This window comes from Medicago sativa, chromosome 5, assembly GCF_051527215.1.
Source record: "Medicago sativa cultivar Bolivia chromosome 5, Bolivia_mono, whole genome shotgun sequence".
Lineage (NCBI taxonomy): Eukaryota > Viridiplantae > Streptophyta > Magnoliopsida > Fabales > Fabaceae > Medicago > Medicago sativa.
Window position 1 is genome coordinate 14,750,939 of NC_140753.1, and position 13,652 is coordinate 14,764,590.

General features: G+C 29.3%; 2 long non-coding RNA genes across 3 annotated transcripts; one reads left to right on the forward strand and one right to left on the reverse strand.

Moving 5' to 3' along the window:
- The first annotated feature begins 153 nt into the window (after nucleotides 1-153).
- On the forward strand, nucleotides 154-956 carry LOC146920382 (uncharacterized). The gene is made up of 2 exons (XR_015011770.1): nucleotides 154-557; nucleotides 644-956. It is a non-coding gene; the product is annotated as an uncharacterized LOC146920382 (long non-coding RNA).
- Nucleotides 957-9,332: 8,376 nt separating this feature from the next.
- Nucleotides 9,333-11,818, reverse strand: LOC146920383 (uncharacterized). 2 transcript variants are annotated; one of them, XR_015011768.1, is made up of 4 exons: nucleotides 11,389-11,818; nucleotides 10,519-10,626; nucleotides 9,725-9,827; nucleotides 9,333-9,568 (listed from the first exon to the last, which is right to left on the reverse strand). It is a non-coding gene; the product is annotated as an uncharacterized LOC146920383 (long non-coding RNA). The 2 variants fall into 2 exon arrangements; XR_015011767.1 differs by lacking the exon at nucleotides 9,333-9,568 and having other exon boundaries at nucleotides 9,598-9,827.
- Between the last annotated feature and the right edge of the window lie 1,834 nt (nucleotides 11,819-13,652).

The following is a 13,652-nucleotide window of genomic DNA, read 5'->3' on the forward strand; positions in this document are numbered from 1 at the left end:
GTTGAATAACTATATATTTTGTACCAAAAAAAAACTATATATTTAAAATCTTGACCAAAAAATAAGTTAATATGTGACAGAGGGGTATTTATCTATGAGGTTGCAATATTTAGCACAAATAGTTAATGAGACAGAGGGGTATTTATCTAGGAGTTGTGATGAAGTCTTCTCTTTCACCACAACACCTCTTAAAAACTAAAAAAAAAAAAAAAAAAAAGTCATAAACAAGTTATGTGTCATCCTAATTAATTTATGTTGTTTTTAGCTTCTTTCTTTTTCCTTTTATCACCTTTCCTTTAATCATTTTCATTCATTGATTTATGGTTTTTCTACATGCATTGTTTGATCTTTTGAGTTATAGCATACTGAGGATGGAATGTTGTGATGTTGGGAAATACTGATGACAACGACAGTTAACTGTCGTTGTAAGTTAACCGACTGTAGCATCCTGTTGTTGCGTAGACTTGAACGGCAGTTGGGATTATATGCGTAATTTACTGATGTGTTATATCAAACTTTGAAGTGGGAAAAACAATTTTAAAAAAAATGTGCATAAGGTTAGTTTGAATGTTTTTATTCGAAATATTTTTTGGCCATTTTCAATTTTCTTATTCAACTTGGTGTCATGTTATTATGTTTGCAGGTGAAGTTTGGCATCAGCTTCGAGTTCTCAATTGGTTCATATCCATGGATCTCGATTAATGAATATCAAATTTATGATTATTCTCAATATGGTTCTTTTTTTTTTTTTTTTCCTTTTAAGGACACCTCTTATATCTTAAAAAAAAAAAAAAAAACTACTTCTAATTTGTGTTTACAAGATGACAAACAAATATCTAGTCTCCGTGCTCTAGCAAACACATTTATCAATTACACTACTTATAATGTCTTTATTCACTGTGTGTTTGGAATATTTTGTTGAATGAAATATTTTGATTTTGCTTGGTAAAAATAAACACTTTTATTATTTATTTTCTCTGCCTAGGAATTGGAGAAAAGTAGTAGATACCTTTCATATAAAAGACCCTTTCAATAATAAAATGACAACCCCTGTGCCAACGTTGATATGTTTTATTTGCGTGTCGACTTTAAACTTTTAGCATATGGCTTATACGTATGTTCCCTAATCATGATAAGCTTTGAAATTGATTTCATTTTCTTAAACCCAACTTGACAATAGTTTATTTGGCTTTATATTTGCTTTTGCTGCGCAATTTGATAATATATGGATTTATAATATAGCTTTTGTCATTCTCTTGCATGGTTATTTCCTCCTACTTTTGTTTTAATTATTAGCATAAAAAGAGCATTTTAGACTGGAAAAGGAGAATATTGTTGAAAGAAAATCAAAAGTGGAATTCACACATCACTAATATTGGCTATGAATAAAAGATAGTTCTATGAGTTAGTTACGGTTGATGAAAAAATAAATCCATATAACTATTGATGGTATGAAACGCAAGCAATAAAATGCACAAAATCATGTTATTTTCTACTAAAGTGATTTATCAAAGTTAATATTTCAATCTAAACTAAACGAACATTGCAATATGACATGAAATCAAACAACGTCGAATCAAAACCATAAAAAATATCGTTGGACTGAGACGATAAAATTAAGAAAAAATACAAAAGAAAACCCGATTTATATGAAAAAAAAAAAAAACTTATTAATTTAGATCAAAAGACGAGAAAATGATGCCTATGGACGATTTCAAGCCACCAAAAGGCCTAAAACCACCCTTCTTCGATGGACGAAGAAGGAAGACAAAACTTATAGAGAATGTTAAATAATGTTACGAAATATTAAAACAATTAGCTTATATTCTAAACCCAAAATACAAAAAAATATTAAAAACATTTAATTATCCAAAAAAATAAAAATTTAAAAACATTCATACCAATATATTCTATAATGTTAATTTAAACTACGATAATTATTAATAATAATCCAATAGAACTTACCCATACATTGCTCGGGGTAGACGTTTAGTTATTATTAAATATATAAAATTGATTTGAATATTCAGTTTTTATTTCTGTTTTTTTAGAGGAAGTTTTTATTTCTGTATTATAATTTAAGGTGGTCTATTAGATTAAAAAAAATAAGTGAATAAATTGTGATCTATCCATATCATCAAATGAGTGGACTCAATCCGATCTATTAACTAACTGTTTTTTTTTTTAATTAAGTAAATGATCCTTATAAATATACATAATTTTCGTTTTTAATTCCTAAAAATGAATTATTAGTTTGAAATGAGACAAAAAGAGTTAGTAAAGGAATCCCATGACCAGTTGAATGAATTAATTTAAAAATACATTTTAAATTTCTTAATGTTTAATTAATGAATAAAACTTGGCCTCCTTATTATCTTCGTATATACTGAAACATCAAATATCAAAACATGACCTGTTTTTGGTTGAAGTGAAAACATGACTATGTAATAAAGAAAACATGACCTCCTTGTTATCTTCCTAGTAAGTCTTTAAATAAAGAGACCGAAGCACTTGTAGAAATCACTTCAGCTTATATAATATTTCAGTCCACTTCTGTACGGTCCATACATTACCTATTAGATACTTCATATATATAATATATTTCATATGATAGTTTTCTTTCTAAACCTTTCATGTTGTCTAGTTAAATCTAGATAAGTTCTCTACATAGTAAAAGCATCTATCTATGTTCCCATTTTCCCTTCAAACAGCAGACGGGGTTCAATATTATGGATTTTACTTTAAGAGCACTATAATGTTTTTGGTGTAAATTTAACTAGCAGATGTATGGATACAAAATTGTTCCCAGTATCTTCCTATTTTCTAGGTTTAAAAAGTTATGGGTAAGCTATCCACACAAAAATAAAAAAATAATAATCATTTATACACCGTTCACATAATCTGATCACACACTGAGAGGTCTAATACGACAAATAATTTGACTTAAACATGTTCTCCTCAAAGTTACTCTCTTCGCGTGGCGCCTTTTTCGCAACCGTCTCCCAACTAAGGATAATCTTCTTACGTGGGGTATATCCGTCCAGAAGAAACAACCATTTGTGTTGGTTGTTGCGGGGTACATGAATCAGGGAATCATCTTTTCATCACTTGTAGTCATTTCGGTCAGCTTTGGATGCATATACGGAGTTGGCTTGGTCTCTCTTCGGTCGATACATATTGTGCTCAGGATCACTTTCACCAGTTTGCTCATTTAGGAGGGTTTCCTCGCCAATCTCATCCATTCCTGAAACTCATTTGGCTCTCTTGTGCTTGGACGATTTGGAAGGAAAGAAACAATAAGATTTTCAACAACAATGTCTTACCTTTACATCAATTGCTCGACTAAGTTAAGTTACTTTCTTTTAATTGGCTCGGGGCTAAAACGATTAATTTCGCCTACACTTACGAGTGGTGGCTACATCCTTTATTTTGTATGGGTATCTCTATGTAAATTTTCTATTATTTTGAGCGGCAGCCTCCTTTATTTTGGCTTGTTAAAAAAAAAAAAAAACTTTTGTACACCGTTAACTTCAAACAAAATAAAAATAAATGTTTGATATTTATAGTAGAGTAGACATGACTGATTTTAATTTGTTGTGAGTAACTTATCTCATCTTTTCTAAAGGTAGTCCGAACCTCACCTTATTTTTCTTTATGTATAGTTCACAAAATTGTTTGGAAGTGCAATAGAGGAAGACCTTTGTATAAAGCGACAATGTGTAAAACAAAACGAACAAGAACAAAGACGTCGGGCAAATAAGAATGACAAACAATAATAAAAAAGTCTAACCACCAACAAACAACAATGTATACAGTAAATCAACAATTAAATAATGAACAACACGATAAATATAGTAGAGGAACAAACACCAAGAATTTTTTTCAGGTTCAAATTGATCTACATTTTGGGGAGAAAAACTATTCGATTTACTATCAAAAAGTCTTTACAAAGAGATAGAAGAAATTAGTTTCAATAATTCTCCCAGGTAAAATTTCACTTTCTACCCTTTTTCACTATTTTCTCTTAAACAAGATTTTTACAAAAGTGACCAAGTAATTATTTTCAATTGCTCTCCAAGAGAAATCCCCAATTTCTCTCATTTCCTCTCTCAACTCACTCATTATAATCACTCCCTAAGATGTTTACAATCTATTTCCCAACTTTATTCATCTAGTCTAGCTAAATTACCCATGTCACTATCATGCATCAACCCAATTCCACAAATCTCATTATCATCATGCAAGTTTTGACTAGCATAACCAATAGTATAGCTATAACATGTATATAACCTACACACTTTGGTACCTCTATACCTATTGTCTTTGCATCATGCCAAATTTCCATTATCAAATGCCTAATACAAATGCCATAGCCTATTATATAAATATTAGGGTGATGCAAAAACCACTTATTATTCTGATTCCGACTTGTTCGGATCACCATCAGATAGGATATTAACTTCTGAATGTTGTGATCTTATTGGAGGAAATATGATCTCATATTCTCATGGAGAAAGAAACAAAACACAATTTGCCTATCTACGGCGGAAGCTGAAGACGGTACTATGACAACATCCTCAAGAGCTTGCATTGCTTAGGTATTTACTCTCCTAGATCTGAGATTGAGAGACATGCACTCTTTATTGCCTCCATTCAGGTTTTCCATTAATGAAAAAAACAGAGAGATAAATTGTCATTCTTAAGGGACAAGGTACTTTAAGGAGAAATCATCATATATTTTGCAAAGTCTAAATATCAACCGACTTATATGTTTTCCAAGTCTCTCAAGAGCTCTCGAGTGGATTATATATGTAAAAAGCTCGGCTCATATGACATATATGATCCGACTTGAGGATGATTGTTAAGAATCCATTAGAGTTTATTTGAACCCATTAATATTGTATTTGTTGTAATTGATTACATTATCTTCTTGTATACAATCGAGTAACCGTAAATAAATGATAAATGTGATCGATCACCATAGACACACAACCACTTTATACCATAGAGGCCTAAAGCTTCATATAGATTTTTTGACAAGAAAGCTTCATATAGATGTTTAACAACACTTGGTGCCATGTAATGTAACCACTGCTAGCAATGACATCTTTATTGTTTTTCTTGATCTCCATGGCAAGGTCAAGAAGAGCTTCAAAAACCATCTCCATCTCAACCACTAGAAATAGTTAGCTATTGGAAAATAGTTTCTCGGCCTTAAAATGTGATGGGGTTATGGTGGTGGGGGGGGGGGGGGGGGGGGGGGGGGGGGCAGTTTGTTTGAGAGATTTTTTAAACTTGCAAAACATCTTGACAATCTCATATTCCTATAGCAATCATGCATGAACAATTATCGAAAATGATTTAACAAATGAATACTTGAAATCCTGAGAACTTTTTTTTTAAAGCAAATCAACAAATTGTATTAAAAAATACTTAGCATTTAGAGTTATTAAGATCGGGAGTAAAACTCGTTTTATTTCCACACTGACCAAAATTGTCATATTCATATGTCATATGAGTTATTTAGCATCAAACACTAGCAAGATAACCATATTCCCCTTTGATGACAAAAATCTTTTTCGATTTAGACACAAATGTTATCAATAGTATATATATAAAGTAAGTTTTTTATGCCACATGTCACTTCCACATTCATTCTCAATATTTTTATTATTTTTTCTATTTTATTTAACATAAATATCTCAACAAACTTTTGATCTTATGCACTCAGTATTTTTTATCTCAACAAACTACACATCAATCAATCAATAGTATATATATAAAGTAAGGTTTTTTATGCCACATGTCACTTCCACATTCATTCTCAATATTTTTATTATTTTTTCTATTTTTAAAAACCAATATTTTATTTAACAAAAATCGGGTTTTCGGGCTACTTGATCGGATTGCTCCGAAACATCCCCAGAAAATCAGAAAAAATTCAAGGACCATGACTCCCATAGAAGGGACTTCTTACGGGACTCCGCCCCTCGAAATCCAAAATTCCATCGCTTAGACCCATTTTTCATTTTTATTAATTTTTCATATTTTCAGAAAAATCCGAAAAAATTTCCATTAGTTTTATTTGATTTTTAGAATTTTTTGGTACTATTTTTATATTTTTATGATTTTATTTGACAGGTTTTTAGCATTTTTTACTTAGTTTTTTTTTGTTTTTAAAAGGAAAACTCAAAACTGTTGAAATGTGAGAGAGTCTGATGGCTGATTATACATAAGAATTGTCCGGATTATAAAATCCAAAATAGTAAACATGAATCCGAATTTTAAAATCCGGAATGCACAAGGGCATTTTTAGAAATTTTACAGGGCGCGGGAGAAGGCAATAAGGTGAGAAAGTAATAGTCGATGTTTAAAGGACCCAAAACTATTACCACTTGGACTAATTCATTATTGATTTTGTTACACTTTTTATTCTTACATTGGACATTCATCTCATCATTTATATTTATTTTTAATTTTTTTTGAAATATTTATATTTATTTTTATGATATTATTATAATTGTAAATTTAAATAAATTCAATCTAATATACTGACACGTGTATTCGTGCACACAAACTTATAAAACTTATTTAATATCTAACCCGGGCAACGCCGGGTCTCTAAACTAGTTTTAACTAGAAAACAAAGAAAGGGACATATAGGGCGTAAGCCCTCTTTTACTACCAAAAAAAAAACGGGGGGGCATATATAAAAGTTTCTAAAAAGGGCACTAAATTTCCCAAATCACTAGACCAAACGTAATAGTTCAAGGACTTCACCAGCATGACGTAATTTATCACCAGCCTTATTTATGGAAACTCTGAGCACCCTATACTCTTCATAAGTAAAAGGTTGATAAAGACGTGGGTGATCATGGTCCACCAACTCCTTTGGGGCCTCAACATTTCCCTTCCTCAGTCCCAACATAAATGTAACAATCGAATAACGAGTAGTAGCTTCCTTGCACTGCACACGGTGTTTTACATTGCAAAACCTTCCATTGCTCCAAACCTGCATTCATTTCATATGTTATAGACTTGCACAATGCACACTGTTTGGAAACACCATAAGCCAATATTTGTTTTTTTTTTTCTCTTTCCGAATTTGATAGTTTAACTAAGGTAAGGCTCAAGTGAAGGTGACTAATCCAAAAAACCAAAACACATGTCTTTTGGTCCAAGTGAATGGGTCTTTTGGTCCAAGTGAAAAGATGTTGGTTACTAAAATAGAACTTTACGAAAATGGGTGGATCTATTGTAGCAAACCCTTATGTGTGTATATAAAATTAAATATGAATTCATTAAGTGAAAACTATAAAGTTGTTTCAATATTATTAAAAGAAAAAAAAATACTCAATCTATTGCTAATATAGTTAAACTAAATTCTATCATTTTGTCTAAAATATTTTCGGTTAGACTCTTAATCTCACTAATTTGGTGGGTTTTAAGGTCAATTTCCTATTAAATAATAAAAAATAACAATCTATTATGTCGTAAATATAAGAAAACAGTGTTATTCTTCTCACTTAATTTCACCATTTTTCCTAATATGTCCTCGGTTAATCTGTTAGTCTCACTAATTTGTATATAAAAAATATTTAATAGAAACACTACATTAATGTTGATATTTCGAAAATAGTCATGAGTTTTCAAAAGTTTATCATACCGACTTTCTTGTATCAATACGTAAAAATATTCTTCTGCAAATATAAGCACATAAAATTCGCAACGATTGTGGTCCATATAGTTAACGGTGTTTGTATATAAAACAAAAATATATATTCAATAGAAACAATACATTAATGCTAATATTTTGAAAATAGTTATGAATTTTCAAAATTATATCATATAGAATTTCTCATGTCAATACCTCAAAAAAATTATGTAGATATAGGCACATAAAATCTGCAATGAGTATGGTGTAAATATTTAACGGTGCTTTGCATCAATACTATCCGTTCCGATTTTCTTATTTTAGAGCTTATATAAAACAACTTATGCAAATAAATAAGTTTTTATGCATTATTTATAAGTTTGTTAAGGTAGTTTATAAAAAAACAGTTTATGAAGATACAATTTTCGTTAGTGAGAGCTTATAAATTAAATTAAAAGCTTATTTATTTACATAAGCTATTTTTCATAAGCTTAAAATAAACTCAATCCAAACAGAACATATATCTAAAGAAAATAGAGTATTTTGAGCTGACTTTTTTATTATTCCAATTATACTCTTAATTAAATTTTCATTTATTAATGTTATATTGTTGTTGTTATTAAAAAGGATAACAATTTATATTATATTTTCAATATTATTTGTGTCATTGAAAAGATAAACATGATTTTTTATGTTTGTTACAATTTAAAAGTCATAAATATTTATACTTATAATTTTAATCAAAATTTCATATAGAATACCGTTCATAATTTACACGTTTTAGCACAATAAAAAGAGCATAAAGGCGGGCACGTGAGTGTCAGTCTTTCCGCTAGTATAAAATAAAAAATATATTTAATCTTAAAAATTGTGGTTGAGTCTTACACAACCCAACAAAACCAGCTTGGACACTCCCAACGGTTAAGATTTTTATACCCGCTGCTTGAGCGAATTAATGAAGGTTGTCTAGTTGAAAAAGTCGTCATTTATCAGCGGAGGGTCGTCTGCTGCTTTTAAAATTTGTCATGATGTCTCTTTTGATCTATTTTCTTTTCCTTCTTCAAGCCTCTCATAAGTACTCCCTCCGTTTCAAAATACATGTCCAAGTCAACTACTTCACATATGCCAATGCACAATTTTGACCGTTAATATCTTTAATTATCTAAAGTAAAAAATTATAAAAATTTAATATTTGAAAAATATTTGTCGAGACAAATCAAACAACATCTTACATGCTAATATTTGTATTTATAGATTAGTTAAAAAGTATGGTCAAAGTAAATCAAGCGAATAGTGCACATTGCAAAAATTGGACATGTATTTTGAAACGGAGGGAGTATCATTTTATCCCTTGAATCTATTTTTTAACGCTTTTTTGGGAAGGGTGTAAGGAAAATAGGAAAATATATTGTATTAAATGGGACACTGTTTGTTCAGAAAAGGAATATAAAGGTTTGGAGGTTTAGAAATCAACAAATTGTATTAAAACATAACTTGGTATTTAAAGTTATCCTCCTTAATATAAGAAGATTCAATGTTGTGGAAAAACCCAAGCTGGACATCCTATACAACTGCCACGTCCTAATTTAAGGGGTAAAAGAAGTCTAAATAATGCTTTTTGTAACTAAATGATCTCACTTGACTGAAATGAGGTCATGTAAGTACTAACAACTCACACTTTAGTTTTTTTTGCCTCTTAACTAACGAGTACAATTTGTTTTCAACTACACAAGGGTGGGTTCAATTGAGAGGGAAAGGATATAGTTAACTTTTTCTTTTCAAACTCAACATGTCACATAAGCTGTCCTCTTATTACATTTCCCAATGTCACTTCAAATTCAAAATTTCTTTTCCCTCTCTTCACTTATTTCAAATCTAATATTTCTATAAGATACTCTCTTCCCACTTGAGTATCTGTAAACAAAAAAACATTTTCATCAATATTTCAAATCTAATATTTCTATAAATGATCTCCATCAAACTGTAAACAAAAAAACACAGACAAGTAAATGATTAGAAAGCAAGAGGAAGAATGGTGAGTGAGTTCATTGAATACTCTTATACTCTCACCATTCTCACATTTTCATCTTCTCTAATTCAACACAAAGCTAAAGAAACAACTTCAACACCATTGGTAAAGCTTCTGCAAACTTGAATGGTTTTATTGTCTCTTCTGCACCATAAAATGAAAGAAGAAGAAAACACACGGGTCAGTAAATGAATATCTAACTATTTATGGTATGTTCTTTTATAGAATTAGTTATGTTTTGGGAAGTAACTTTTTTTGAAACAATGTTTTGGAAAATAAATGAATATCTAACTTTTTTTTAACTTCAAAACTTAGTTACTATTTACCTAATTCAAAAGAGAGAGAGAGAGAGAGAGAGCAAAGACATGTCTAAGCATATAAATATATTTATTAATATTTATACTACTATTTACCTATTTCTTGAACTTTTTTTTTTTTAAGTTATATGTGAAGCACCTTTGGTTAAAGGCCTGTTCTTTGCTTGAGAAAAAAAAAAACATTTTGGCAAGAATGATTTGGTCATTAGTCATTTCGATGAACTTTTTTTGCAAAAGACCTTCTCATTGTCCATATATTTGTTGTATAAACTTTTTCACTTTATTTTATTTTGCAGTGTTACATTCAAAAAAGTTCTTATTTTATTCAAAAGTTTTAATCTTTTATATCTAACCAAAAAATTCTATTATGTAGAACAAAAAAAGTTATCTACTTTTTTAGATCTATAGAGTAATATATTTAACAAAGATCCAAAAAAAAAAAAAATAACATAGTATTGTTATTAAGAAGATGATGAAGAAACATAGATCCAAAAACATTTTCAAGAGTAAAATCTTACACTTCTCTCATTCATTTTTTCTTCTGTATGTTGTACTGAGTTCCATTTTATGTTCTTCATTTTGCAGGAGATTTGAAAGCTGCTCCCAAGTCAACAATTGATAATGTTCTGCCAAATAAAAATTAAAAAGAATTTAAATTATTTTGTTTCCTACCCAACAAAATAAATATATAACAAAATATAAAATGAATTTTTTTTAAGCTCATCAATGTTTTTTCATAAATGAGTTAAAAATTATTTTTCCATTCACATAAAATCATTTAAATTCAAATATAGTTTACACATCAAAAGAAAAGAATATGACAATTTGAGGACTCATGGTATTGTAAATCTCAACAATTGTACTTAGTAAAAAAGAAAGAGTCTTTCATGAAAAGGAAAGATGTCCATTAAGAATAAGGAAATGAGAAAAAATAAATAAGTACCCAATTTAAGTTCATTTAAATTTATTTAGTGAGTCTTTTTTCCCCATAAGCAGGCTAGCACCAGCAGCGAAATATTTTTTTATTTTTTTTTACCAAATTATGTTTTTTATTAAAAAATAACAAAAAGAAAAAATAATAATTATTAACAAAGAAAGTAGAAAAAAAACAAACCGAGATAAGAACATAAATACATATATTCCTACGATGACAAACTAATATAATTTCACATGCATCTCTGAGAAATTAAAAATAAACCTGCTTCAGATCTAATTTTTTTTTTTTTGGGAAGGCAAAGTGAGAACATGTTATTTTGCATGTAAAACTGATCAAAAAATACAACACAGTCATTTTCAGATTTGAGCTGGACAAAGGTTGAGATCTCAAAAAAAAAAAATAAAGAACATGTCTAAAATGGCTTTACCAAGAAGAGAGGTGGATGATTTACCCAGAAAAATAAAGAAACTACACTGTACGGAGGCTGTCCTCAGTGGTTACCGAAGAAGTGGCCGGAAACGGCCTCTAAAGTCGGCGGTATGAAAAATCGGAGATATTAAAAAAATTATGTTTTATACAGAATGGAGATATTGGTTTGGTGGTGGTGGTGGTGGTGCATCCAAACGGTGGCCGGAAATCTCATTTTTAAAATCGAGAAATTTTCAAGCTATTTCCTTTTGAAAATCTAATTTGATAGAAAGATAGAGGAGAATGAAGTGATGAATAATATGTAATTTTTTTTGAGTAAAGGTCGTCGGAAAGATGTAGATCTGGTCGGAAGTTTCTGGTGATGGTTGTTAATGGTGGAGAAGAAAATGATAATTGATGGTTTAGTCGATAGAGAGAGAGGGGAAGTATGTGAGAGAAGTGGACTGGAAACTGATAATTTTGGTTAAAGAATTTACAAATTATTAAATAATATTAAATGAAAAATAAATATACATGAGACGTGTGAGGATTTCAGAAATGGAATAGAGAGAGAGTGGTGATGTGTAGAGATTTGAAAAGTGGTAGTACAAGGTACACGTGTGGTGTGGCAATAATTTGAAAAATTAGCATTAAAACAAATTTACAATTAATTAATATTTTTTAATGGAACAATTAATTAATGACTAAATCATCACAATGCATAATATATGCAAGGTCCGGGGTTCAAACATCGACCACCATAAAAAAAATCATCAATTTGGTCCATTTCTTTGAAAATCATTTTCAATTTAGTCGCTGACTCTATTAATATATCAAAAATAATGTTTGTCAAAATTTTCTCAATTAAATATTTATCAATGTTTTTTATCACACGACGAATTACTTAATTGAGAAATTTTTGACAAAAACATATGCTATTTTGAAATATTATCAAAAGTTTTTAAATTAAATTTTTATATCTATGTTATTATCACATTACGAAGGACTTAATTGAGAAATTTTTGAAAAAGAAAAAGATTATTTCCAAATAAAAATAAAGTTATGGAATAATTCGAGAGTGTTTTGCAAAGACAAACACCAATTTGGTGGTTTACTCATTACTACTCCATATGCTTCAAAGGAATATTATACCTGGGACAAGTCATCACTAATACACACGAGAAGTTGGCAAACATATTATAAAATTTTATAAGTCGAAAATTATTATACACTTAAATAATTGTCATTGCTAAAATTCTATACAATGTAAAAAAAGTCTCCACAATATAAGAAAGGGATAAGTTGAAATACTTGGAAGAAAAGAGGATTGACTAAAATTTCCAAAAGCAATGTAAATGCACGGGATAAGTTGTCGCTGACTAAACCAACCTTGATGCAGAAAACCGACTGTTATTTATGAAAAAATATTCCTGCTATTTATAATATTGTCGTTGCTAAAATTCTATACAATGTAAAAAAGTCTGCACCATATAAGAAAGGGATAAGTTGTTACTGCTAAAAAGTTAAAAATAATAATTATACAGGGAATACGTCGTCAGATCATGTTTTAAAATGATTATTATACTCATGACAGGTTGTCACAAATAAATTTTTAAAATGATTACTTTATACTTGAAAAATTGTTGCTGTTAAAAATATAAAAATTATCTTTATACACAAGATAAGTCGTCACTAATACAAGAGACATGTTTTCGTTGATAAAAACTTAAAGTAATTATAATACACGAGTCATGTTGTCATTGATATAAATTTTTAAATAATTATTATACCTGGGACATGTCATCACTAATACACACGAGAAGTTGGCAAACATATTATAAAATTTTATAAGTCGAAAATTATTATACACTTAAATAATTGTTGTTGCTAAAATTCTATACAATGTAAAAAAGTCTCCACAATATAAGAAAGGGATAAGTTGAAATACTTGGAAGAAGTGAGGATTGACTAAAATTTCCAAAAGCAATGTAAATGCACGGGATAAGTTGTCTCTGACTAAACTAACCTTGATGCAGAAAACCGACTGTTATTTATAAAAAAATATTCCTGCTATTTATAATATTGTCGTTGCTAAAATTCTATACAATGTAAAAGTCTGCACCATATAAGAAAGGGATAAGTTGTTACTGCTAAAAAGTTAAAAATAATAATTATACATGGAATACGCCGTCAGATCATGTTTCAAAATGATTATTATACTCATGAAAGGTTGTCACAAATAAATTTTTAAAATGATTATTTTATACTTGAAAAATTGTTGCTGTTAAAAATATAAAAATTATCTTT